The sequence below is a fragment of the Cibotium barometz genome, chromosome 44, assembly GCF_041138505.1.
Source record: "Cibotium barometz isolate CiBa-2024 chromosome 44, ASM4113850v1, whole genome shotgun sequence".
Lineage (NCBI taxonomy): Eukaryota > Viridiplantae > Streptophyta > Polypodiopsida > Cyatheales > Cibotiaceae > Cibotium > Cibotium barometz.
The window spans coordinates 32,081,497-32,106,788 of NC_141089.1; the positions used below are offsets into that span (position 1 = coordinate 32,081,497).

Genomic DNA, 25,292 nt, shown 5'->3' on the forward strand with positions numbered 1-25,292 from the left:
ACCAATGATGGTCTAACATAAGTGAAAGAAGCACATCTAGTAGCAGGACTTGGGGAGAACTAAAGCCTGTGTACATGGCAAAATATTTGAAACCAAAAGAGGAGAAGCAACTATTATATCTTTTATACAAGAATTCTAATAATTTTTATCATGGAAGTATATTGACATGAAGGGGATTCCACTAGAAGTGGTGAAGTATATGATCCCTATTGTGGAAGGTGCACAATCTGTGAGACAATGTCCTTGTTGCTTTATGAACCCAAAATACTCACAAGTGGTTAAAGAAGAAATCAATAAGCTAGTTGAAGAAAGATTTATTTGTGAGATTGTCATGCAATTGTATCGACTACGCATGGACAACGGAGGAGGAGAACAAAAGATCACCACCCAGCCATAGAGGGATAAGGATAGGGATCCTCACCACCTAACATATATAGTGGCCTGCCTACCCACAAATGTCTGACCGCCCATGGGACTATGCATGGGCGCCCTCTCCCCTGAACCCCACCTCGCTCGCCACCCATGCTCCATTAGATGGTCTTGAAGGCTGGTCAAGCTCCCTGTAACTACTACGAGCTATGCAACATTACTACCCCCTTAGGAAGGTTTTTCGTTCGCAAAAACAAACTCTGAAAAGTTGTTGGTTAGTGTCCTCAAGCGCTCCCATGAGGACGCCTCATCCCCACGATCTTTCCACTTAATAAGTGCCTCTTAGTACATAGTGTCCTACCTCGTGTTCTAATCTCTAAATCTGAGTGTTCTAATCTCTAAATCTGAGAATCCATTTATGTGGAATAGATGGTGGTTCTATCAACTCCACCAAAACGCTTAGAGAAACTATATTCTCCTTATGGTAAACGGTTTTTCGTAGTCTACTGACATGAAAAACAGGATGAACTTGAGAGTTTTAAGGAGCTAAGAGTGTCAAAGGACACAAAAGAGAGGAAGTCTAATTCAATTGGGTCTGTTACAGTTAACTAAGTAAGTTTCAGTTAGATTCAGTTAGACATGTGTCAGCAAAAGGTCATCATAGAGTTATTCAAGTATTTAGTTAGACCCTAGGGTTGTAGGTTTAAGGTTAGATAATGCTAGAGGATACTAAAAGATCCAGGAGGACTCGTATTAGACTGGTGTTGTATGCAAATGAAGATCAATACAAGGATGCAACAAAAAAGATACTTAGGGCTCTTGTAAAGAGTTCCACTTTGTAGATGAATGTGGGAGAGGGTTTGACAATAATCCCACATGGGAACTTTTGGGAGTTCTAGAATTTTTGTATAAAAGGTGGCTCATTTGAGAGCATGGACACATTGGGCAAACTCATGTTTGAGCTCTCTTGAGACTAGCTCTCCCTCTTCTTCCATAGAGGTGCAAGCTCTTCTCACTCCCTATCTACATTGTTGTAAGTTCTATTCTTTTGTTAATTCAATGCAATGAGTTGATATTTGTCTCTCTTCTTTTGTCAATTCTCTAGTATGCATGTTTCTTATTGATAGCTTCAAGAGTTGTGTGCATGCTAGGGAAATGATTATTTGAGAATGAAGAATGCTTGATCTTGTGTAAGCAATAGCTAGGCTTTCTTCTTGTTTGGATGTATGGATGAGTAGAATGTGGAGTTGAGTGAGCAATAGCAAGATTGAGCTTGAGTGTGTGTTGAATCTATGTCAATAGTAGTAGTTTTCTTAGCATTCTCTCCATTAATTGGATAAGCTTTTGTGCACCGGTACGGGTTGAATCCCTAGCTCCGGAAGGGATGCAAATCCCATTGGATTGAGCTACGTGTGGATCATACTACTCTTGCTACAAGTGAGAGAGTTTTTCCGTCTCTCCATTGGCGCCGCTGCCGGGGATAAGACTCAAAACCGGTTGAGAAGCTTGCATTACTACCACTATTTCTTTTTGTTTTTAGGTTTAGGGTTAGCATGAGTGTGGAATCTCGGAGCTAGTGATTAGAAGAGGAAAAAATAGATTAGTACTTAGTTGTGCGGTTGAGATCTACTCTCGCCAATGTTTTCTCTTCATGTATATGCTTTCCATGGTTGTTGTCATTGATGTATTCGTGTTTTGTTCATAGATTAGAGTTTAAAAAAAACATTTTTCTAAATAGGTCAAACTAAACGCTACAACCAGTACCATAAGTCGATAACTTTAAGGCTAACAACATGACTGTTAGTAGTCGGTAGTAATAAAAAATAGCCGCTGCGAAGGTGAAAAACTGGCTGAAAAAAAGAGAAAGGAGTGGGCGGTGTAGGTGAGAAGGCCGCTGTCCCGCCTCGTCGTTTGTGAAAGCCCGCTTGGCCTCGGTCGGCTGCTCGTAGAACTTCCGAGCGGCCACCCACATGCCCTCGATCACGCGATCGGGCACCCCGTGACGCTCGCTACCACCATGAGCGCAAGGAAGTACACAGCTACGCTGACACAAATTAGGAAGGGGGGAGACATGCTACGCCTACAAAGATCAAGGAGGAGCAATCTGCACCAAAATTAGCAATTCATCAATGCAAACGAACAACATCAACAGGGCACTACCACAGGTGTATTCAAATCTTAATCTTTATTTCTTTATGTGCTCTTATCTTTCGAATATATGGTTTGCATGTTCACACAATGTTGGCTGGTTTAAGTTTTTGATTAGTTGTTAAAATATGGTGAGTGAATTCTAGAGTCTTAGAAGACTTAGGAAAAGATATTTCTATCTAAAGACAGTGTAGGATATATACCAAGGGAGTATGCCAAGTTCTTATGCTTTCAAGGTATATTAGGTATCCCTAGTGGTAGTTACCTCTTAGATATGAGCTAGGTGCTAGGAGTCATAAAAATTTATGAAAATATACCCTAAAAAATATATATATATACAAAGTGAATTGAGACATGAAGTGTCTACCGCCATGTGAAATGCTTGGTAGGACCTGAGGTTGTCTTAGCACCTTGGGGCCGATGCCTTGGTTTCCATGGGGTGAACACTGATGTCTAAAAACTTCAGAAGAAGAACTTTGAGGAATCTATCGCCTTGATAGATGTTGGTAGGACTCGGGGGTACACTATGGGCCCTCAAGACCGATGCTCTCATCTTCATGGGGTACTCCTTAGGTCATAAAAGAAAGAAAAAGGGTCTGTCGCCCTTGAGATACGTAGCGGTCTTTAGATTCTCTTGGCGGAGGTCTCTTGGCCATTGCTTGGGTCTCTTTGGGATAGAACCTTAATCTTTATCACCTTCTACACACATATCAAAAAAAGAAAAAAGAAAAAAGAAAAAAAGAAAAAAACGAGAGTTCCAATCACCTTTGCTCATATTTAGGAGTAGGTATGCCATTTAGGAGTAACTTACATACTGGTAGGACATTGAGACTACGGTCATAACCGGCGGTGTACAAAGCACACTTGCCTTTGCATAGCATTATCTACTACTTAAGTCTCACTTTGACTAGTCTTTACTCACCTATTTAAGTACTCATTAAAACTTTAATCAGCCCTGCACTTGTATGCTCACGTGTGAAATCATCATTGCTGATTTTTCTTTTCTTTTCTTTTCTTTTCAATAAAGGACTTTACTCGTATCAATTGTTTTTTTGTTGCAGCTCTTGCTACTACCGCGCTCGAGGACGTGCGCAAAATAGGAAGGGGGGAGTGTTGCATGCAAATGAAGATCAATACAAGGATGCAACAAAAAAGATACTTAGGGCTCTTGTAAAGAGTTCCACTTTGTAGATGAATGTGGGAGAGGGTTTGACAATAATCCCACATGGGAACTTTTGGGAGTTCTAGAATTTTTGTATAAAAGGTGGCTCATTTGAGAGCATGGACACATTGGGCAAACTCATGTTTGAGCTCTCTTGAGACTAGCTCTCCCTCTTCTTCCATAGAGGTGCAAGCTCTTCTCACTCCCTATCTACATTGTTGTAAGTTCTATTCTTTTGTTAATTCAATGCAATGAGTTGATATTTGTCTCTCTTCTTTTGTCAATTCTCTAGTATGCATGTTTCTTATTGATAGCTTCAAGAGTTGTGTGCATGCTAGGGAAATGATTATTTGAGAATGAAGAATGCTTGATCTTGTGTAAGCAATAGCTAGGCTTTCTTCTTGTTTGGATGTATGGATGAGTAGAATGTGGAGTTGAGTGAGCAATAGCAAGATTGAGCTTGAGTGTGTGTTGAATCTATGTCAATAGTAGTAGTTTTCTTAGCATTCTCTCCATTAATTGGATAAGCTTTTGTGCACCGGTACGGGTTGAATCCCTAGCTCCGGAAGGGATGCAAATCCCATTGGATTGAGCTACGTGTGGATCATACTACTCTTGCTACAAGTGAGAGAGTTTTTCCGTCTCTCCAACTGGGGTCAGCATCAACCTTATGAATCAGTTTATAAAAATCAACTATTTGTTAGTTGGGAAGGATTCAGGTCAGCAAACTATCAGAGAAGGTTAACTATTTGTTAGTTGGGAAGGATTCAGGTCAGCAGACTATCAGAGAAGGTCAATTGTGGCATATAGGTTGAAGATCAGAGGTGCTGGAGGTCAGGTCATCTGACGACCTAGGAGGACAATTGGAGGAATCAGTTGAGTCAATTTATGGTGTGTATAGGTGTCCAAAGGTGTTAGTTGAAGGGTTGAGGATAGGTGCAGAGTTGATTGGTGCCCTTGGAACTGGGATCTTAGTAATCTATAATTTTGGTCCCTTTACATTTTCTTCTTGTGTGTCTACTGGTGGTGTTATAGAGGCCATGACCCAGCATCCTCACAATGTTATGGCTATGATGAGCCTACACCACCGACGTTGACTAGACCCACCCCTCTTCCTCATGTCTATCTTTACCAATCACGATGCAGTAAAGGAGTTTGGGGGGTAGTAGATGTGCTAGCGGGAGGGAGAGCAAGCTGTTTTTGCTTTAATTAAAAGCAACATTAGGTCTCTTGAGTCATCTCCCCAATAGGGGGGCTCTTCATTTGCTCATTTATGAGCCACCCTTGAGGAGACCCATCCCACCATTTGATCCACACACCCTACCATACAATGTGGATGTCGATGGTGCCCTCGTGATGGATGCATGAGGGAAGAAAGTCATGAACCGCATGCATGTACTTGCTAACCTCGAGTTCACAAACTCTTGTAAAAACTAGAAAGCCAAGGATGAGCTCTCAAATATGTCATTGATGTGCTCAAGAGAATGAGTTAATTGTTCCACATGTGGGCCTTTTCTTGAGGGATAAAGCTTTTGCTCTCTAATAGGAAAGCAAACATCAAGAGAGCGGCCAAGAACAATTTAGAAAAGTCCAGTGTTTTCTCACAAGAGTGGAGGCATGTGTGAAGCTTTTTGAGAAAGCACCCACGTGCTTTTTAACAACAAGCACAACGGCGGCTGAGTGCTTCCTGACTATGGAAGCGAGGCGCTTCACACTTTGGCTTGGGAGGAAAGTCCTCCATTTGTCACTTCATGAGTATCTATTTTACCATTTTCCTTCTCCTCTTTCATTTATTTTATTCTATATTGTTTCCTTTAACTAATTGTATATTTTCTTAATTGTTTTTTGTAGAGGGAGGTTGTTGGGCATTACCCAACAAAAGAGGAGTATGATTATGTATACAGGGCCCCCCGTCTGCAATTATGGGTGTGGATGCGTATGCGAGGCATACGCTTGAATGACTCTATTTTGGGGACTCAAGCAAACGAGGTAAGTAGTGAAACAACCCTTCTCTTATCTATATCTAATTGTCTTTTGTTGTTTTATACTTACATTACTCTTGTTTGCATGAATGTAGGATGAAGGGGAAGAGGAAGAGGAAGCTCTAAACTATGAGCATGAAGTGGGAGAAGGAAGTGAAGACGAGGACAAAGATGATGATGAGTCGGAGGAATCCGAAGAAGATTTTAGTAGCCTCCTCTTTCTTTCTTTATTTTTTGTATATATGGCCAAAGGCCCGACAATTCGAGAAATATAATACATATTTGGCTCACTTGCATTCTTCTCAGTTTATGTCTTTTTCAAGTTTATGTTTGTATAAAAAAACTTTCTCTATTTTAATTTTTTTTAAAGAATTGGGGCAGATTGGGGAGTCTTATGCAAGCTCCCCAGTCTACCCCAGCTTTTTTTTCCATGCAATCATATTGATGCTCAATAGTGATATTTCGCTTTTATTTTTTCTCTATTGAGCAATAATCTCATTGCAACAAAAATAACAGCTTTTTTAGCAATGAAATAGGCCCAACATTTCCCTATCCTTCTAGTTATAAAAGTGCTGCTATTTTCATTGCTACACCCTCATTCTATTGTAGTGGCATGGACGAAGAAGGAGGAGAGCTCTGGATCACCACCCAGGCATATAGGGAATGAGGATAGAGATCCTCACCCCGCCGGACATATATAGTGGCTTGCCTACCCACACATGTCCGGCTGCCCGCAAGACTATGCCCGAGTGCCCTCTTCCTTGAACCCTAATTTGCTCGCCACCTACACTCTGGTGGATGGTCTTGGAGGTTGATCGAGCTCCTTGTAACTACTACAAGCTACGTAATAGACATTGAGCACACAAAATGGGTATTGCCCATAGTTATCATTCCTAAAAAAGAATGGAACACCCACAGTATGCATGTACAGCTCATAAGGATTTTCTACAAAAGTTTCTTGAAATATTCATTAGCTTACAACTCTTCAAACACTAATGAGAAAAACTGATAAGGATTTTCTACAAACTTTCTTATGAACATAACTTATAAGGATTTTCTACAATAAAGTGCCCTCATGATGGATGCACGAGGGAAGAAAGTCATGAACCGCATGCATGTACTTGCTAACCTGGAGTTCACAAACTCCTGTAAAAAGTGGAAAGCCCAGGATGATGAGCTCTCAAAGCAATATGTTATTGATGTGCTCAAGAGACTGAGGTCACCATTCCACATGTGGGCCTTTGCTTCTTAGAGGACTAGATAAAGAGAAGGATAAAGCTTTTGCTCTCTAATAGGAGATCAAACATCAAGAGAGCAACAAAGAACGATTTAGAAAAGCCCAGTGTTTGCTCACAAGAGTGGAGGCACGTGCAAAGCTTTGTGAGAAAATACTGTTGTTGCAGGTGGACAGAATAGGTAATATTTCTAGAAAATGAGAAACATTTGGCATCTTTCAAAGATTCCATTAAAAAAGTTCAGTTTTTTACCTCTTTTTAAAAAGTGGTCTACGCATGCGTACAACACTACCAAAAACGATAATATTTTGGGCACTTTATACATTTCTTACAAAAATTGACGTGAAAAAAAAGACTTCGTTTTGCTTACTTTTTGAGATTATAATTGAAAATCTAACAATACGTTTTCAAAAAACATGCCAAAATAGAGACAATGTTTATTATTTCCATCTTCAATCCATTAAAAAAATGATACAACTATAAATAATTAAAAAAATTATTTCCATCTTCAATCCATTAAAAAATGATACAACTATAAAAAGAAGCTATTTTCTAAACATATAACTTATGGCATAGTTATGATTCCTCATAACCATTGCTACACCATCACTAGTTGATGTGCCTTTCCCTGAGAAAGGTAGATGAGGCATCCCCTTCTTCACTATCCATAAATATAAATTTTTTCTTCTATGTGTACGCTTGAAGCTTAGACTCCTTGGGTCATCTGCCATGTTAGCATGATTGAGGATATGCTACAGAGTGTAAGTATAAAAAATTATTTATATGATTATATTACAAAAGCATTATCTTGATACAATTATTATCTTTATTATAAAACCCTATTTTGGCTCTTGAGATGAGAGTAGTATTAAAACCCATTTTGATACAGTTATTATCTTTATTATAAAACCCTATTTTGGCTCTTGAGATGAGAGTAGTATTAAAATCCATTTTGAAGATCTTGAGTCTCACAATTTCTTAATTGATAATATATACTTTTTTAAAAAGAGTTCATTACGTACAGATGAATTTTAAAATATCATGAATAAGCTATTTAAAAGTTGTCTATTTTTTTTAAAATAATTACACACTTATTTTAAAGAAGATGTGTCCTTGATGTGACAAAAAGGGGTTAAATGGTAATTTTAGTTATTAAATGAGTTTAGAAAGCATGAAAAAGCTCACTTTAAGAAACAAAAGTTTATACTTTCCAAAATACTTTCTTGTAAAATATCAAGCACAGGGACTTAGGTTCGAATTCTACTGGTTACTACACATCATGGTAAGGATGTTTTAGCTACAACATTTACGGCCAGCTTAATGCTGAGTAAGAACTTCTCAGCTAAGAGTTGACGTTTTTTATCAACTTGATACAAAACCTCAACTTTTATGAAAATTTGATATTTTGCATCAAGTTGATGTAAAACATCAACTTTATATGCAAAACATCAACTTTCTATGCAAAAGATCAACTTTTTTACAATACTTGATGTTTTATATCAACCATATATGCAAAACATCAACTTCCCACAAAACTTGATGTTTTGCATCAAAAACATCAAGTTTTGTGGAAAAGTTGATGTTTTGCATCGAGTCGATGCAAAACATCAACTTTTTCATAAAACTTGATGTTCTGCATCAACTCGATGTAAAACATCAACTTTTTCATAAAACTTGATGTTTTGCATCAACTTTGATGCAAAACATCGAGTTGTGTTAAAAAGTTGATGTTTTGCATCGACTCGATGCAAAACATCAACCTTTAGCCTAAAGTTTGATGTAAAAATATCAACTCTACCACAAAAATTAATGTTTTGCATCAAGTTTCAGATGCTCCGAAGAAGAAAGTTAGAGGATCGAAGGTTGATTTTTACAAACGACTTGTTTTAGTAGCGATTTCATCCACATTGGAATTCTCAGATGACCTATTTCATAATTTTTGAGTACCAACACGACTATGTTTTGATGCGGTGTGCAGATGTCACAAAGCGATTTGCTACATAAGCAAATTGCTTTGTGACGTTTGCACACCGCATCGAAACATAGTTGTGTTGGTACTCAAAATTTGTGGAATAGGTTGTCTGAGCATGTCTACGTGAGCGAAATCACTAAAATAGGTCGTTTGTGAAAATCGAGCTCCGATCCTCCAACTTTCTTCTCCGAAGCATCTGAAACTTGATGCAAAACATCAAGTTTTGTGGTAGAGTTGATGGTTTGCATCAACTTTGATGCAAAACATCGAGTTGTGTGGAAAAGTTGATGTTTTGCATCAACTTTGATGTAAAACATCAACTTTTAGGGGGCTATTTTTCTTAACTTTGAAATATTTTTACATTTTTTATGAGAATTATTTTTATTTTTGTCACCAATGAATCTATAAAATCTCATTCCAAATAGTAGATAGTAGCCAATAAAATCTAAAAAAAAATAAAAAAAATCTTATAAATCATAGAATTAAAGAAAAAATATACCTAGAATAAGGTGCCATAGGTAGAACATAAGTTTAGGGCTAAGGACCTGAAAAACACATATGGTCACAACCTTTGACTACAAATTTTAGAGAAGGTCATCAAAAAAAATTCTTGTCTATGTAACCACGTAACCTTTGTATCATAAATAATATTGCTACATATAGTAGATGCCAAAAATTCATAATAGCAGCAGAAGAGCTAGATGAGATAATCCATGATGACCTGTAATCCATTGATTTTAATCTAGATGTGCAAGGCTCCATTGATTTGGAAAACCATGAGTCCATTGATTCGCTAATCCTAATTTTTGTACTATAATTCAATTTTAAAGCTAAAGAACTATAAGCAAATACACGTGGTGGGACCATCTACGTCAAGGAGGGGGGTGCATGTGAGCCTGGACTCTGCCATGCTTATGTGCAGTAGTATGCTCTCCAGCATAGGGAACCTTGAATCTACCGTCATGGGTGAAAGCTCTAACCTCTTCTCTACCACCATTCCAGAAGCCCTAAGCTCCTCTCTTTTCTCTTTGTACACAAAGACAATGTTGCGAGCAAAGATTGCATCTCTCAGCATCCTTCGCATGTCCTCCAAATAATTATAACCAGAGTTCATTCTACACTACCCTTAGACATACCATCTCTCAACATCTATGACCCCTTCTAGCACCTAAGCTGGGGTTCCCACTAAAGATATGTGCACCAATGGCTTCTCCTCATAATACTCTAAATAATTATAACGAGAGCTCATTCCTACACTACTCTTAGATATACCATCACCTACATTATGATAATGGCTATCTATATGCATACTATGAATTTTTGCCACTACCACATATGTATATGATATAGGCTACAATTTCTTCCTACCACCCTTATCCATATTACATAATAAGAATTTCCTTCATGAAAACAAATGCCTATGTGGGTTAAAATTTACACCCATAGGCTATGTGATGTCTGCCTCTAAAATTGTTTCGCCCGAAAAAATATTTTAATTTTCTACTCTTTTAACATGCTTAGATTTACTCAGAGCCTCCATAGTTACCATCTTCTACATATATATATATATGAATAGAAGTCTATCTTTGCACACCTATAAGTTGACCTCTTTAAACTCTTAGCATTGGTTGTATATCATGCAGCTTTATATGCATGTAGTGTAATACATCCTTGAAAATACATGATCTGAACCCTCTATAGTCAGAGCCAAGGAAACCAATTGTTAGATACCCGTAACGCCGCTATACGGGCGTTACTACAAGAGGGGACGACCTCTGGCTCACCACCCACCAGCCATAGAGGAAGAATGAGGATTGCCCCTCATCCCCCAGGCTATATAGTGTGTGGCCTGCCATCCACACTAGCCTGGCCGCCCATGACTCCGCATGGGCGTCCTCTCCCACTGAACCCCGGACATGGCCATCCGGTCTGCCGTCGGTCACACGTGACATTACTCCCCTTAAGAAGAGTTTTCGTCCTCGAAAACAAACTTGGGAAACCTTTTAGAAATTGCACTACGGCGTTCCCAGGTTGCCACCTCCTCATCCCTATCTGTCCATTTAACAAGTACCTCTTGGTACACTTTATGTCGGGTTTGTCTATCACGATACTCTAGAATCTTTTCAGGTTCATGTGGTATCTTTGGTGGCTCTATCAAGTCCACCAAAATCTCTGGAGAAACTGCGTTCTCTAACCCGTGAAACTGATTTCTTCAGTTTACTGACATGGAAGATAGGATGGACTTGAGAACTCTCCGGTAACTCAAGTTTATATGCTACGTTCCCAATCTTCTTAAGGATTTTAAAAGGACCACAATATCTTGGAGAAAGTTTATCACACTTTCCCGTTTTCATGGTTTCTGACTGCGCAGGAACCTTGAGGATTACAAAGTCACCTTCTGCAAAGGTCACCTTTCGCATAAGTTTTAGCGCGATCCTGAGCGCTACGGATGCTCTCACGTGCGACTATGAGCATATCATTCATATCTTCAAGGAAATCCTTGACAGATTGAATCTTCTCCTTTTCTAGGCCTACAGCCATTGGAGATCTCGGCTGGAATCCATACATTAACATGAATGGTGTAAATCCAGTTGTTTTGCTGAGTGTTTGGAGCTGTTATAGGAAAACTCCAATAAGGGCAAGTACTCTTCCCAATTAGATTGCTTCTTACTAACATAAGAACGCAATATATCCTCTAGAATTTGGTTAACTCTTTCAGTTTGACCATCAGACTCCGGATGATCTGCCGTACTCATACTCAGAGTAGTATCCAGCTTTTTGAAGACTTCCCTCCAAAAATGACTGTTGAACTTTCTATCTCTATCCGACACTATATCTGCGGGCAGGCCATATAGCTTATAGAGATGTTCAATAAAGAGTTTTGCCAACTCTGGCGTTTTAACAGTTTTCTTCGTGGTAATAAACTTTGCCATTTTAGTTAACTTGTCCACTACAACCACACCGAGTCATTCCCTCGACTCGTCTTGGGTAAACCAGTAATGAAATCCATGGAAATGCTTTCCCATTTCCCTTGAGGAATCTCCAACGGATGGAGTAGTCCTCCAACCTTAAGACGTTCATGTTTATTGACCTGGCACTTACTGTATTTCAGCACATAAGTCTGGACGTCCTTAAACAAACTAGGCCAATAAAACTGTCTTTTTACTAGTGCATAGGTCTTCTGAATCCCAGGATGACCCGCACTTGGACTATCATGACTTTCTTTAAGAATTTGGACCCGAAAGTCACCAATAGTTGGTACACATATTCTACCCTTGTAGAGTAAGTACCCGTCGTCAATGGAGTAATTAGCATATTTCTCCCCCCGACGAAGTTTATCACTCCCCTTTGAAGCCGTGGCAGTCAAAGGTGATGAAGGGCCTACGTCAGAGCTCTCCGGCTCCAAACTATACCCAGAAGACACGGCTAGTCTCTCCGGACTAACTCTCGCTTCCCTTCCCGTTGCACCTTTGGCCAGTCTCTCCGGACTAGCAATCCGTGCCAACGAGGGAGGTGGTCGCATCTGTGAAGAAGTGCGTACGCGTACAGCACGCGAGCCCTCTGTAAAAGATGGATCGTGCTCACATAAACTACGTAGTGACTCCAAGAAATCATTCTTGAAGACTGTGAAGCTAAGTTCATTAATCTGTGGCATGCGACTAAGTGCATCTGCCACCACGTTATACTTATCTTTCTGGTAACGTATCTGAAGGTCAAACTCCTGTAGAATCTCCGCCCACCGAGCTTTTCTACCCTTCAGTTCATTTTGACTTGAAAGCCATTTCAGACTTTCATGGTCCGTCCGGACCTCAAAAGTGGCACCATATAAATAGTGTCTCCACTTTTTCAGTGCATGAACTATCGCTAGTAACTCTCGCTCGTAAGTCGAGGAGTTACGCTGCGCACGATCTAACTTTTTAATCTCAAATGCAATTGGGCGTCCCCTTTGCATAAGTACGGTCCCAATGGCCTCATTACTAGCGTCTGTTTCCAAAACAAACGGCTCATTTGGATCGACAATAGTCAAAACAGGTGCAGCTGCTCCGGTCACCTTGAGCTTATCAAAGCTTTTCTGTTGGGCGTCCCCCCAACTAATGTTTTTAGTTTTTGACCATAACTGGTCAGTCAACGGGACTGCAATCTTCGCGTAGTCCTTTACATACTGTCGGTAGAACCCCGACATGCCAAGAAAAATCTGCAGTTCCTCGAGATTCTTCGGCGCTGGCCATTTAAGAATAGCCTCTACTTTTTCTGGCTCCATCCGCGTACCATCGGCGGATATAATATGGCCAAGGTAGTGAATTTCTGTTTCAAAAAATTCACATTTGCTCTTCTTTGCAAATAGTTTGTGTTCTCTCAACAACTCGAACACTAGACGCAAATGCTCTATGTGTTCTTTATGTGTCTTACTGTACACAAGAATATCATCTAGGAAAACTACTACAAATTTTTCCAGATATGGACGTAAAATACTGTCCATCAACGTTATAAACGTCGCTGGAGCATTGGTTAGCCCAAATGGCATAACCAAAAACTCAAAATGCCCGAAAACGGGTCCTAAATGTTGTCTTCGCAACATCTTCTGCTTTTATTCTAACCTGATGATACCCAGATCTCAGGTTTATTTTTGTGAAGTATCTCGATCCATAGAGTTGATCAAACAACTCATCCATGCGTGGCATTGGATACTTGTTCTTAATCGTTATCTGATTAAGAGCCCTATAGTCTATGCACATCCGCATAGATCCATCTTTCTTCTTTACCAGAAGAATAGGCGATGCCCACGGACTTGAACTAGGCCGAATAAAGCCTTTGTTCAAATATTCCATCAATTGTTTTTCCACCTCCTGTGTCTCGGAGTGGCTTAATCTATAAGCAGGTTTGCTTATAGGTTTTGATCCTGGCATAACTTCGTGCCATGGTCTACTTCTCTAGATGGTGGTAAACCATCTGGTAAATCATCAGGAAAAACATCCTGAAATTCCTCTAATAAATTCATTAAAGTATCTACGTACTTTTTCTTTAATGTCTCATTCACCTTGGATTTTTTCTTGTTTGAATCACATGCATGCCAAACAGGGTTTTCAAACAGTGGGTCTCGTCCAAGGTTATTTTGTTTTCCTTGTTTGTCTACGCAAACATCATTTATCGTTTCATCTACGGAAACAGAATTCAAAAGAGGGTAACAAGCATATACCTCTGCTATCTGGTCTCTGCGGACCGCTGTACACAGCTCCATGGAGGAAATAAGTGGTGTGGCAGGGACAGTACGGTCGCCCTGCAGGGTAATGACTCTACCTCCGTACTCAAAATATAGCGTATTATGTAAGTAATTCCGAGCTAGACTAGGGCCCAAGCCATACAGCCACTCCCTGCCTAGATATACGTCTGCTCTGGCTAAGTGCATGACCTGAAAGTCAAGCGGAGCCTCGTAGTCCTGCATAGATAATGGGACCCCCAATACTACGGTATTCCATACCGTTTTGTCATATCCGTTGGCTAGGCCAACAGTATACTCGTGATCACTCCGGGTCTCAGTCAACCCCAACTTCTTGACTAACGAGTAGTTCAAGAAGTTGTGGCTAGCTCCATCATCAATAAAAATTGTGACTCTACGGCCACCTATGGTGCCATACATGCCCACCATGTCATGCGGACCTACAGTAGGCTGCCACATCGTTGGTGTCACTGAACAAGCGTGATGCTCATCACAATGACACACTGTCACCTCTCTGAACTCTGCGGAACTGAGAGGGAGTCTCTGCACTGTATGCAACTGCCTAGAAGATTTACCATCTTTTTTCGGCTCGTTGCCACTCGTGCTGGCTTTAGGCTTTGGACACTCAGCCTACACGCCCGACCATTTTTCGGTCCGGAGCGCGCTCGTCGATCACGCGTGATCCGCCAGCGCCCTCCTCGTCTATTGACCCCTCCTTAGGACCCAGCGAGCCTGCAGCGGTCGCATTGGCTGATGACCCCTTTCTGGTCGATGAGCCAGAGGACATGAACACTGATGTCGCGCGAGGGGATCGAGGAGGACCTCTTAGAGTACGACGACGATGATTATGACCTATTGGAACCTGCTGATGTCCTGACAAAGACGGAGCTCTCTAGTGGACTGTTTAAATATCTTAATGCCAAACTGAACACTATGGGTAAAGTCCAGGCTGATTTAGTCACGATGCTACAGAGCATCTCCACGCGGTTAGATGCACTGACAGCCGCCTCGGCTAGTACTCCGACTCCTCGAGGTAGCCGAGCTCCTGCAGCACGGGTGAGCGTAGCCTCGCCAGTGGTTGCAGGAGTACAGGCTGATGCGCCTGCGGGGCCGTCCGTAGCGACAGCTTCGTCGTTATTAAAAGACTTAAAGCCGCCTAGTTTTGGTGGCGAGGAAAAGGAGAGAAACAAGGACTCAGTCAATATGTTTCTAGCGAAGTGGTCAGATTTGCACGCACTGCGACAGCAGCGTAGCCGTATACAGCCCGTAGAGGCTAGCCTCTCATTAACCGGCAAAGCGTACAAGTGGTGGATGAGTTTGACAACTCGCCCTGCCACTTGGACGGAATTTGAAACGATGTTTCGAAAAGAATTTTCGCCTGTTAATGAGGCAAAGAGAAGCTGGGAGTTATGGGACAAGTGCTCGATGGAGAACAAATCCCTAACTTAGTACATCTCATACTACAGGGAGATAGTACTCAAGCTAAAGGGAATCGATGCATTCCAGACATTGCGAGGCTTTAAGAGAGGCCTCAAAGATGATCACCTTGAGTACGTAGAACCCTTACAGCCTAAAGACTTAGCAGAGGCAATTCAATATGCACAGATATTTGATGACATCAAGCGCCGTAGTGCGCATGGTGGTTCTAGCAGGGCCGAGGGTAGTGAAAAGAGGAGGTCAGGCCTCAAAAGAAAAGGGTTCCGCAGTGAGAAACAAGGGGATAGAATGGACCAGGGAAGGATAGGGTGGTCATTGGTCTAAAAAACCGCGACCATCCAGGAAAAAAAGAGACACCAGAAATCCAAAAGAAAGAGCAGTATATTAAAGCGCGAAAGGAAAATCGCTGCTTTAATTGCAATGAAGTAGGGCCTGACAATTCGGTCGGGGTCAAACCCGCCGACCGAGGACAAGAGACTTGAAAAACCTAGAGAAGTAGAAGGCGGTGGGGACACACTACGCCTAGCAGACATCTTGAATTCTTGCAAAAAAATAATGCGAGAACTCGGAAATTACTAAAAAAAATGCTAATAAAATGAGCAGTGGTGGAGAGAAAATAGTCACCCCCCTTTACGGTCGCCTGTCGATTTGTGTTGCGCTGCGAGCCTTTACAAGGACGCTACTCCGGGATGCTCTAATCCACGAGAAAAAAAAATGCCTGCAACTCATATCAAAAAATAAATTTTTGTTCGGGAAGCTGTGCCTGAAAAATTCGGATTATCTTTTGCCGGGATTATCCCTCCTCCCCAGCCGAGAGAGAGGATCCGTTTAAATTTTCTCATTTTTAATTTCATAAAAATGAATAATGAAAATATATTTAAAAAATATATTATTATTATTTTTTCTCTCGTGGCTGTTTGCTGCTCTGGTCGGCTTCCTGTCTCGCCGGCTGCTCTGGTGGCCGCCGCGTGGCTGGCTTGCTGGCTGGCCGCCCCGCCGTCCCGGGCTGGCCGTCCCTGGCTGGCCGTCGCCGCCTGGGTGGCTGGCTGCCCGCCGCCACCGCCGCCTGGGTGGCTGGCTTGGCCGCCTGGCTGGCTGCCTAGGTTGGCCTGGCCGCCCTCTAGGCTGGCAGCTTGGCTGGCCGCCTGGCCCACCTCAGACGGCGCTCACGCAAAGTCTTGCTAGTCAGCCATGCCTGGTTGGCCTGGCCGCCCTCTGGGCTGGCCGCTGGCCTTCCTCAGACGGCGCTCACGCACGTCAACCATAGAGTTCACGCAAGTCAACCATAGATACCCGTAACGCCGCTACGGGCGTTACCACAAGAGGGGACGGCCTCTGGCTCACCACCCACCATAGAGGAAGAATGAGGATTGCCCCTCATCCCCCAGGCTATATAGTGTGTGGCCTACCGTCCACACTAGCCTGGCCGCCCATGACTCCGCATGGGCGTCCTCTCCCACTAAACCCCGACGGACATGGCCATCCGGTCTGCCGTCGGTCACACAGGCATTACAGCCTACGTGACACCAACCTTGTGTTATAGCAGGTCAAGAATACTAGACACAAGTGTTGCCATGGAATCTGTGCTTGCAACCCTATCATACATTACCAAAGATATAATGCTCCGAGAGTCGTAAAATCAAACTCTTGTAGCCCTTCTAGATCTGGGTCTATAATGTTGAGTACCATTGTTGTACCCATGCCTTGAGGAGCAACATCTACCACCAACCTCCTTTGTTGGCGGTAGTGCGGGAGGAGAGAAACCACCGGGTATGGTATACCTAGACACATATGCATGGTTGTAGTGCTCATAGAGGCATCATCAAAACTCAAACTATGAACTCGTACCTGTCTGTGCATAGAATCTCGACATAGACGTGTAGATTCAATGCTCCTAGAAGCATCATCAAACTCTTGTAGTCCTTCTGCATCTGGTTCTACAATGCCAAGTACCACTATTGTACCCACATGCCATAAGCAGTAGCATGTATCATGTTAAAGACCCACTTTCCTTGCATCTCTTCCTAACTCAAGCAAGTAGGTTTCTAGACCTAGCAAAATAGATGATTGTTTTGATAAGTTCACTAAAAAAGAAGCAAGTTCTAACCTATTGTTCAGTCTAGGTTCATAAGCTTAGTGGCTTAGTGGCCAGGAATTTATCATTGTTAGAGCAAAGCAAGACCAAGTTGCATGAGACATCAATACCAAGGCTTTTGCATCATGTGAATGTATATGTGCATATGTGCATGTATATGTATATGTATATGTATATGTATATGTATATGTATATGTATATGTATATCTATATGTATGTGTGTGTGTGTGTGTGTGTGTGTGTGTGTGTGTGTACATGTACATGTCACACACACACACCAAAGCTTGTTAAACGTGCAAAAATCAATACAAAAAGGGGCTTCTATTGTAGCATGTGCTTTCCAAAAATACTCCTTAGTTATGCATGCATATAGAGCTTTAAAGCTTACTCTCTATGCCATTATAAGTTAAACTATATGTTTAGCTTACTAAATAGGTGTATGCTTTGCATCAATTCATTTATCAAAGAAGAAATTACAATACATTGATTTTTCCATATATATAGTTGGATTGATTTACCAATTGTATATCGATAGGCAAGAACACTGTGAGCTGAGCTCTTCCTGTTGTTCTGGCCCTTTATTGGTTGGGGATTATGGTATTTGCATGAGTTGAGCCTCCATCGTACACATGCATAACTTTTTAGCTTAGCCCAAAAAATAAATATAAAAAGGGGCTTCTTCAGCACAGTGTGTCTTAATTCAGACGTTGTGCCCACTTGCTTGTGTGTGATTGCCTCGTGAGGTAATGGCTTCTTGCACCTCTCTTGATCAATGGCTTCTTACACCTCTCTCAACGAGTGTGCTCCCCCATTTATTATCTTCATCTAGCCCCTTCAATTACTCAAAATGGTTATTCTTGTTTCTTTCTCGAGCGGCGTAAGGTTGGCCAACCCTTATACATTAACATGCCACCTTACCTTTTGGGTTTATTTAAAAATTTTATAAACTCAACTTATTTTTTTTTCATTTTTGTTAATTAACTCTGTGTCGTTCCTATGCCATAAGCAAAAAGTTTTATACCTTCCAACTATGGACTCAAAATCGAGTGCGGTATGGTTGGCTAAGATTAGCTCCTCACCTTGCATAAAATGCACCTTTGGATAAACATGTTTGGTTCCATCTGCATAAGAAATCTTTATGGAGTTTCGAAATCCTTTACACACCCTTATAAAAATAAAAATAAAAATAAAAATTTGTTTGAAGTCATCATTGTAATGCACTTTTTTTGTAAGATTCCTCCCTCCAGCTTCTGATGATAAAAATATATAAGAATCTCCCCTTCAGTCTCTTGTAATCATCCCCTCCTTTCAGAATGGAAAAAGATCTTGTTTGACCCTGTTTTGGTCTAGAGAGAGAAAATATGTAAGAGAGATATAATACAGTTTTGAAATATTTTTGGATAAGTATTTTCTTCCAGCCAATAGGAAGTAATCCCCTGAAACAGAATTTTAATCAGAAATTCCTAAGTTGCATTAGATTTGGATGGTGGGTGAATAAAGGAGTCTCCTAGTTCAAAGTTCTAAGCCTTATTAAATTATTTTGAATTTAAAAATGTGATATCCTTATTCATTAAGGTTGGAAAATAAAAATAAGAAATTTTGGAATTATCCACAAGAAAATAATAAAGAAAGGCTCACATGAGGTCCTTAGGAGACTTTTGGGAGGCTTTGTGACACCTCAGGAGGAGAGGGAAAACCCCTCATCAAGGAGGCGCCTAGAAATCACATCAAGGAGGTATTTTTTTATTCAAAAATATCATAAAGTGGCTAGATATTTCATCTCTCATCTTCCAAACTCAATCAAAAAGTGGGCAAAGCTAGGCTAAAACTTGTCCAAATTGGATCAAACTGAAGCTGGAAGCCTCTACATCCCAGTTGGGCTTGGTTGGTGGCCTCCCTCCCCTATAAATAGATCTCCAATCCTTTGTATTTTTATCTTAGAGTAATTCCATGCTAGTGTAATTTTCATTTTAGTGTATTTTCATCTTCCCTCTTCCTTTCCTCTCCATTGTGAAGCTTTGGTGCTTCACTAAACCTCTTCTTCTCTTGAAGATTACCATCTTCCCTTGGTGGCCAAGCCTCTTCCTTGAGGGCTACACAACTTTTGCAAGGTAAAGAATCAAGCAAACCAAGGGTAAGCCTAGATAATGAAGTTTATTCTCTCTTTTTGATGTTAATCTTCTTTCTAACCTCCCTCATGCTTGGGAAGCATTTTATCTTATGGTTTACTCTTAAAAATCATGTCTTCTTGATTTATGTGTTGTTTAAATGAAGTAATGTTTATATTTATGCTTAGGTTTATGCATAAACAAATTTTTATATTAAAAGTAGAATTTTGAGCATTCTCAATTCATAGAAAATGCGGAGAAGTTATGGCAAAATTTTATCATTAAAAAATGAAGGTTTATGCATAAATTAAATTTTATGCTAAAAGTGTAATTTTGAGCATTCTCATTTCATAAAAAATGTGGGAAAGCTATGGCAAAATTTATATCATTAGAAAATGAATTTATGCATAAATAATTTTTATATTAAAAGTGGAATTTTGAGCATTATCATTTCATAGAAAATGCGGGGAAACTATGGTAGAATTTTTATTAGAAAATGAATTTTATGCATAATTAATTTTATGCTAAAAGTGAAATTTTAAGCATTCTCATTTCATAGAAAATGCGGGGAAACTATGGTAGGATTTTTATCATTAGGAAATGAATTTATGCATAATAAATTTTATGCTAAAAGTGGAGTTTCGAGTATTATTCATTTGCCATAAAAATAAAGAAGATTATGCATAAATTTTTATAGAGAATTATGAAAAGGATTATGAATATAATTCATTTAGATACAAAATGAATTAGTATGTGTGCATAAATGTTTTATGTTAAAAGAGAGATCATGATATTTTATTTTGGAAAAATAGAGAAAAGAATGTGAAAATATTCATAGGGGTGCATCGAGAAAACATAGATAAATTTAATCAGAAAGAGGAATCATGAAAATATTTAACTTTTGGAATTATGAAGAATACGTCTAGATTCTCGAGAAATCGAATCTTAAGTATACTTTGACGGGAAAAGGATTTCCCAGAAAAAGACCAGAAATACGCTTAGTTGGATGAATGTAAATACTTGTGACTGATTTATTCCTAGATTCCCTGGGAAAGGAATCTGGAATTCTTGAAAGGATCGAGGATCCAAAAGTGAACGAAAATTTAGACTTAACTAAATTGAGTCGAGAAAAAGTTGTCGTTAACTAAGCCAAGTAATGATCGAGACTTAGAAAGTCCAGTCAGTATAAAAATTAGAGTAACTATACTTTCAATCTAGTTGATTGTGAAGCAGAAGTTCTGATAGCTAGATCAAGGAAAGTTGATAAAATCAAACGTGATTCGCTCCAAGCAAAAAGAGACCATCTTGTTTGTAGAAATTGGATTGATGTGTGGAATGATGTGGAGTGATATAGTTGATATGGACTGATGTGGATTGATATGAGTTGATGTGGATTGATGTGTGGAATGATGTGGATAGATGTGCAACTTGATGTGGTTGATATGGACTGATGTGGATTGATATAAGTTGATGTGGATTGATGTGTGGAATGATGTAGAATGATGTGGATTGATGTGTATGAAAAGATGTGGAGTGATGTGGATTGATGATAAGTGATGTGGATTGTTCTTCTTCTGGTTGATCTGCCATCGGTTTGCTCATGTATTTCCTCATCATGAAGCCGTTCATGTTTTGGGATGTGGAGTGATGTGGATTGATGAGAAGTGATGTGGATTAATGAGGATTGATGTGATTGATGTGTGGGATGATGTGAATGAATGTGGAATGATGTGAATGAATGTGAAATGATGTGGGATGATGTGGACATAATGTGGGATGATGTGAATTGATGTGGGATGATGTGAATGAATGTGGAATGATGTGATGTGAATTGATGTGGAAAAATGTGGAATAATGAGAAATGATGTGGAATGATGTGGAGTAATGAGAAATGATGAGGAATGATGTGAAATGATAAGGAATGATATGGAAAGATAGGAATTTTGCTTGGAAACAGTATTTGCATATGAAACCTATTTTTTAAAGATTGTTTTACGTCAAGAATGCTGGGGAAGCATTTTTACTATCTTGTGGAATGAGGTCATGGGGACCTAAGTGGAAAATGTTACAACAGCTGACAGAGAGTCAAAGAAGGACGTCTCGCATGGCAAAGTCGGCTGAGGTCTTGACCAACCTCGGTTCGGTTAAAATGGTGAGCTTCCGGTACGGTGGATAAGGGGCCAAGGAAGTGGCCTATGAGTGAAGTGCTAGGTCACCTATGAAGGAGCCTAGAGGGTGTTGACCATATGGTGCTCGGGGCTGTGGGTCGCCCAGGATACCCACGTGTGCATCGAGGAAGAAAATGAGTTGGAGTTGTTTTCTCAACACGGGCATGGATCTGGTTGATTGGCCTTGTTGGTCTTCAACGGATGAGTTCATGGTTCTTTTTGATAAATGAATCTTGTTGGTTGATCTAGCTGATCTTCAACGGAGAGTCCATATGGATTTTATGAGATTATACTCCTAGGTACTATGAGCTAGGAACTATTGAAAAGGCCCCTAAGTGACCAGGTGTGGGCGAGCGTTCTGGTTGCCAATGATGCCATAGGTACGCTGAGGAAGGAATGAATGGAATATGGATTTTATGGAAAAATCTTGATTATACTCCTGGGTACTATGGGCTAGGAACTATCGAAAAGGCCCCTGAGTGAAGTTCTAAGTGAGCCTAGAGGGACTGACCAAGTGGTGAGTGTTCTAGTTGCCAATGATGCCATAGGTATGCTGAGGAAGGAATAACCGAAATTTGGATTTTATGGTTGGAAAGTGGAAAAGTTGGAAATTGGACCTTGGAAATGGAATACTGAGGATTATGATGGAAACACTGTGGTTTTATTACAATGCTATTTTGGGAATAATTGAATCTAAGAAAAGGTAATTTCATATCGGGTGTGTATGTGGTGTGTCTATTTAAATTTTGCACGAATGTCGGCTAGGGGGCCTGGGAACTCTTTTCCTTGGTACCCGGGACAAAACATAACCAAATTTTTATAATGGGTCCTATCAATACAATGGTTGCGTGGTTGGCTAACCCATGGGATTGGATGGGGTTAGGCTGGATTGATGGATTCCTATAGTAAAATTCAATTTTATTCAAGTTACGATAGTTGAAGTAAGTCACAGGATAATCCTTGTTCTATGGAAAAGAATCAACGGCTATGCCTCTTTTGATGGGAAAAAGTGGTCTCTATGAACCAAGTGTAAGTTCCTCTTAGCCATGTGACTTGCGGGTTTGGTCGGAATACAAAGGATAGTTAAGACTCTTGACTACGTTAGAAGATTTTCTGGGAGGAATTGCCTATGCTTTCTGGGCGATGGAAGTTTTTTCCGGGTTCGGTTTTGGAAGAACCGATGGATTAGTCTCTTGTCCGGACATTTGTGGGGCGAGGCCCCGAGTGGGAAGTTCTGCCCTACACGTGAGGTTGCTACTTTTGCTGCTAGCTCTCCAAAGTTCGATGCACAGAGAGGGCAGGGATCTCACATTTTTTATGAATAGATATGATTGCTCCATATTATATTTAACTCTATCCACACTTGCTTTTACACTAAAGAGTGGCCCTTCCAAGGGCATGTTCACATGTCATCGCCATATGTGAATAAATTGTTACCACACATGGGCCTAAACAATGACTGCATTTGCAACACACCCTTACGAATGATCTATTGCAAGAAAAATCTCATCCACACAAGGACTTCAAACTATTTATATATACAAACTCACATATATCCTCTTGGATGAAGACCCTCTACTAAGAATATAAATGAAAACCCTCTTAATAACATTTTTCTTTTCCAAAGCATGACACAAGGCTCTCCTCCCATATGGAGGGCATTTCTCTTATTGAATTCAATACGATTCCAAGTCATAACAGGGCCAAAGCCAAGCTATTACAAGCAAATGCTTGTAAGCCATTGCTCAAGAGGCAATCATTATGCCAAGCTAACAAAACGCATGAGATTGAATCTAAACATTATATACCTAATTTAGCTGAGCACATATCAATTTGATTCTTAACTTTACATGTATTGCCATGTACTATCTACCCCTCTTTGCACGATGTTCTATATAGGGGAGTTGCTAAGGGAGTACCCAAAGCTCTCCTCCCTAAATGGAGGTGCTTATTTGGAATCTACCCACTCCCATAGTGTCAAGTGATGGGGGCATGTAATTTCACTATCGAGACTCTCTCTCCCAAAAAAAAGTATAGGTAGTATGGGTGCCAAATTCTATTCGCTATTAATTAATTAGTGAGAAGGAAGATGGAAATGACGTGATGCCTAAAAACCTTAGAAGAGCTTTTAATTTTTGGGTTATGATTTAATTCTTTTGGCAACTTCTAGCGATGGTCGATTTCTATAGTATTCTAGGCTTTTACGAATTGTATAAGAGTGCGTAGCCATTTGAGAGAGAGAGAGAGAGAGAGAGAGAGAGAGAGAGAGAGAGAGAGAGAGAGAGAGTGGTAGAGGTGAAGGGAGAGATGGACAGAATAAATAAAATTTATTTTAGGTAAGCTAGGTCTAAGGTAAAACCTTAGGAAAAGACATTCATTAATCAAACAGACAGTGTGATTAATTAATCAATGGCTCTAGAGTAATACCTTAATCGGATATAGAGTGATTAATTAATACGCTCCCATTAGCGAGGAAGTCCACCTAAATACCAGCTTTCCAAGTGCAATTTCACCTTTGAAGTTTGAACCTTCAAGAGTCTCTGGGATTCTCATTTTCAAGTCTTTGGTAACGAAGTCAAAGCCTAACCTAAAGAAGTGCTTAGTGGTTACAACTTTGTCATAGTATCGCGGCAGCAGGCAGGAAGTCGTAACTCGCGACTCGAACCGTAACTCTAACCATATTTTGTGCGCAGCGCTGCTTTCCTTCAGGTACCTATCTTCTTTGCTTTTCTTTTTCGTTCTATAACTGGAGCCCGTAGACGTGATTTGGAGCTCCTTACCGTCAATAATTACCGATCTCAAGATGTAAATATACTGAGTCGGTGTGTTAGTGCTTAGAATCCTGTCAAAAGAGAAGCATATGATACTCTAATTAGCCATCACCATTCAATTCGGGCGTTCCTGGTGGAGATGGTAAAGAATACGCAGCCCTAATGGCAGAGCAGCTGCACGCTCTCAATCTGACTGCAGCGGATGGCAATGTGAGCGCTTTTCTGCATGCATAGTAGCATGGTTTTTCGAACTTACCTCATTGGCCGCGCTTTCATATTCCTCTCCCTTAGCAGTGAGAGCATTTGAGCTTATCATTCCTGTAATGCTACATCTTTGATTTTCTGAAGGGAAAAATCTACAGACTTTGACAAAGCGTGGCATTGCTTTGGATGGTCAATGCCCTCCCATAGACAATGTGTGACCATGCCCATTGGAGCTGGCTTATTTAAAGGGAACGGGTACTGCAGCAAAGTCACATGTTTCCGACATATTGGTGCAAGTATCTTGTACCTTGTCCAGAAAACATTGTTGCCACTTGAAATTGTTTTACTTCCCAGTGTGCATGTACGACACGAGGCAAGTTTTAGATAGATAGCTACTTATCTGGAACCTTGGTCCACCCTACC

At 40.5% G+C, this 25,292-nt stretch overlaps 1 protein-coding gene across 2 annotated transcripts in view; it reads left to right on the forward strand.

The window, feature by feature from the left end:
• Window positions 1-24,405: 24,405 nt before the first annotated feature.
• The window catches only part of LOC147613216 (guanine nucleotide-binding protein alpha-2 subunit-like), an 85,918-nt gene continuing 85,031 nt past the window's right edge, over window positions 24,406-25,292 (forward strand). For both annotated transcript variants that reach the window (XM_086782482.1, XM_086782483.1), the window contains exon 1: window positions 24,406-24,603. The gene's annotated coding sequence lies outside the window, so the exon portion shown is untranslated. The remainder of the gene's footprint in view (window positions 24,604-25,292) is intronic.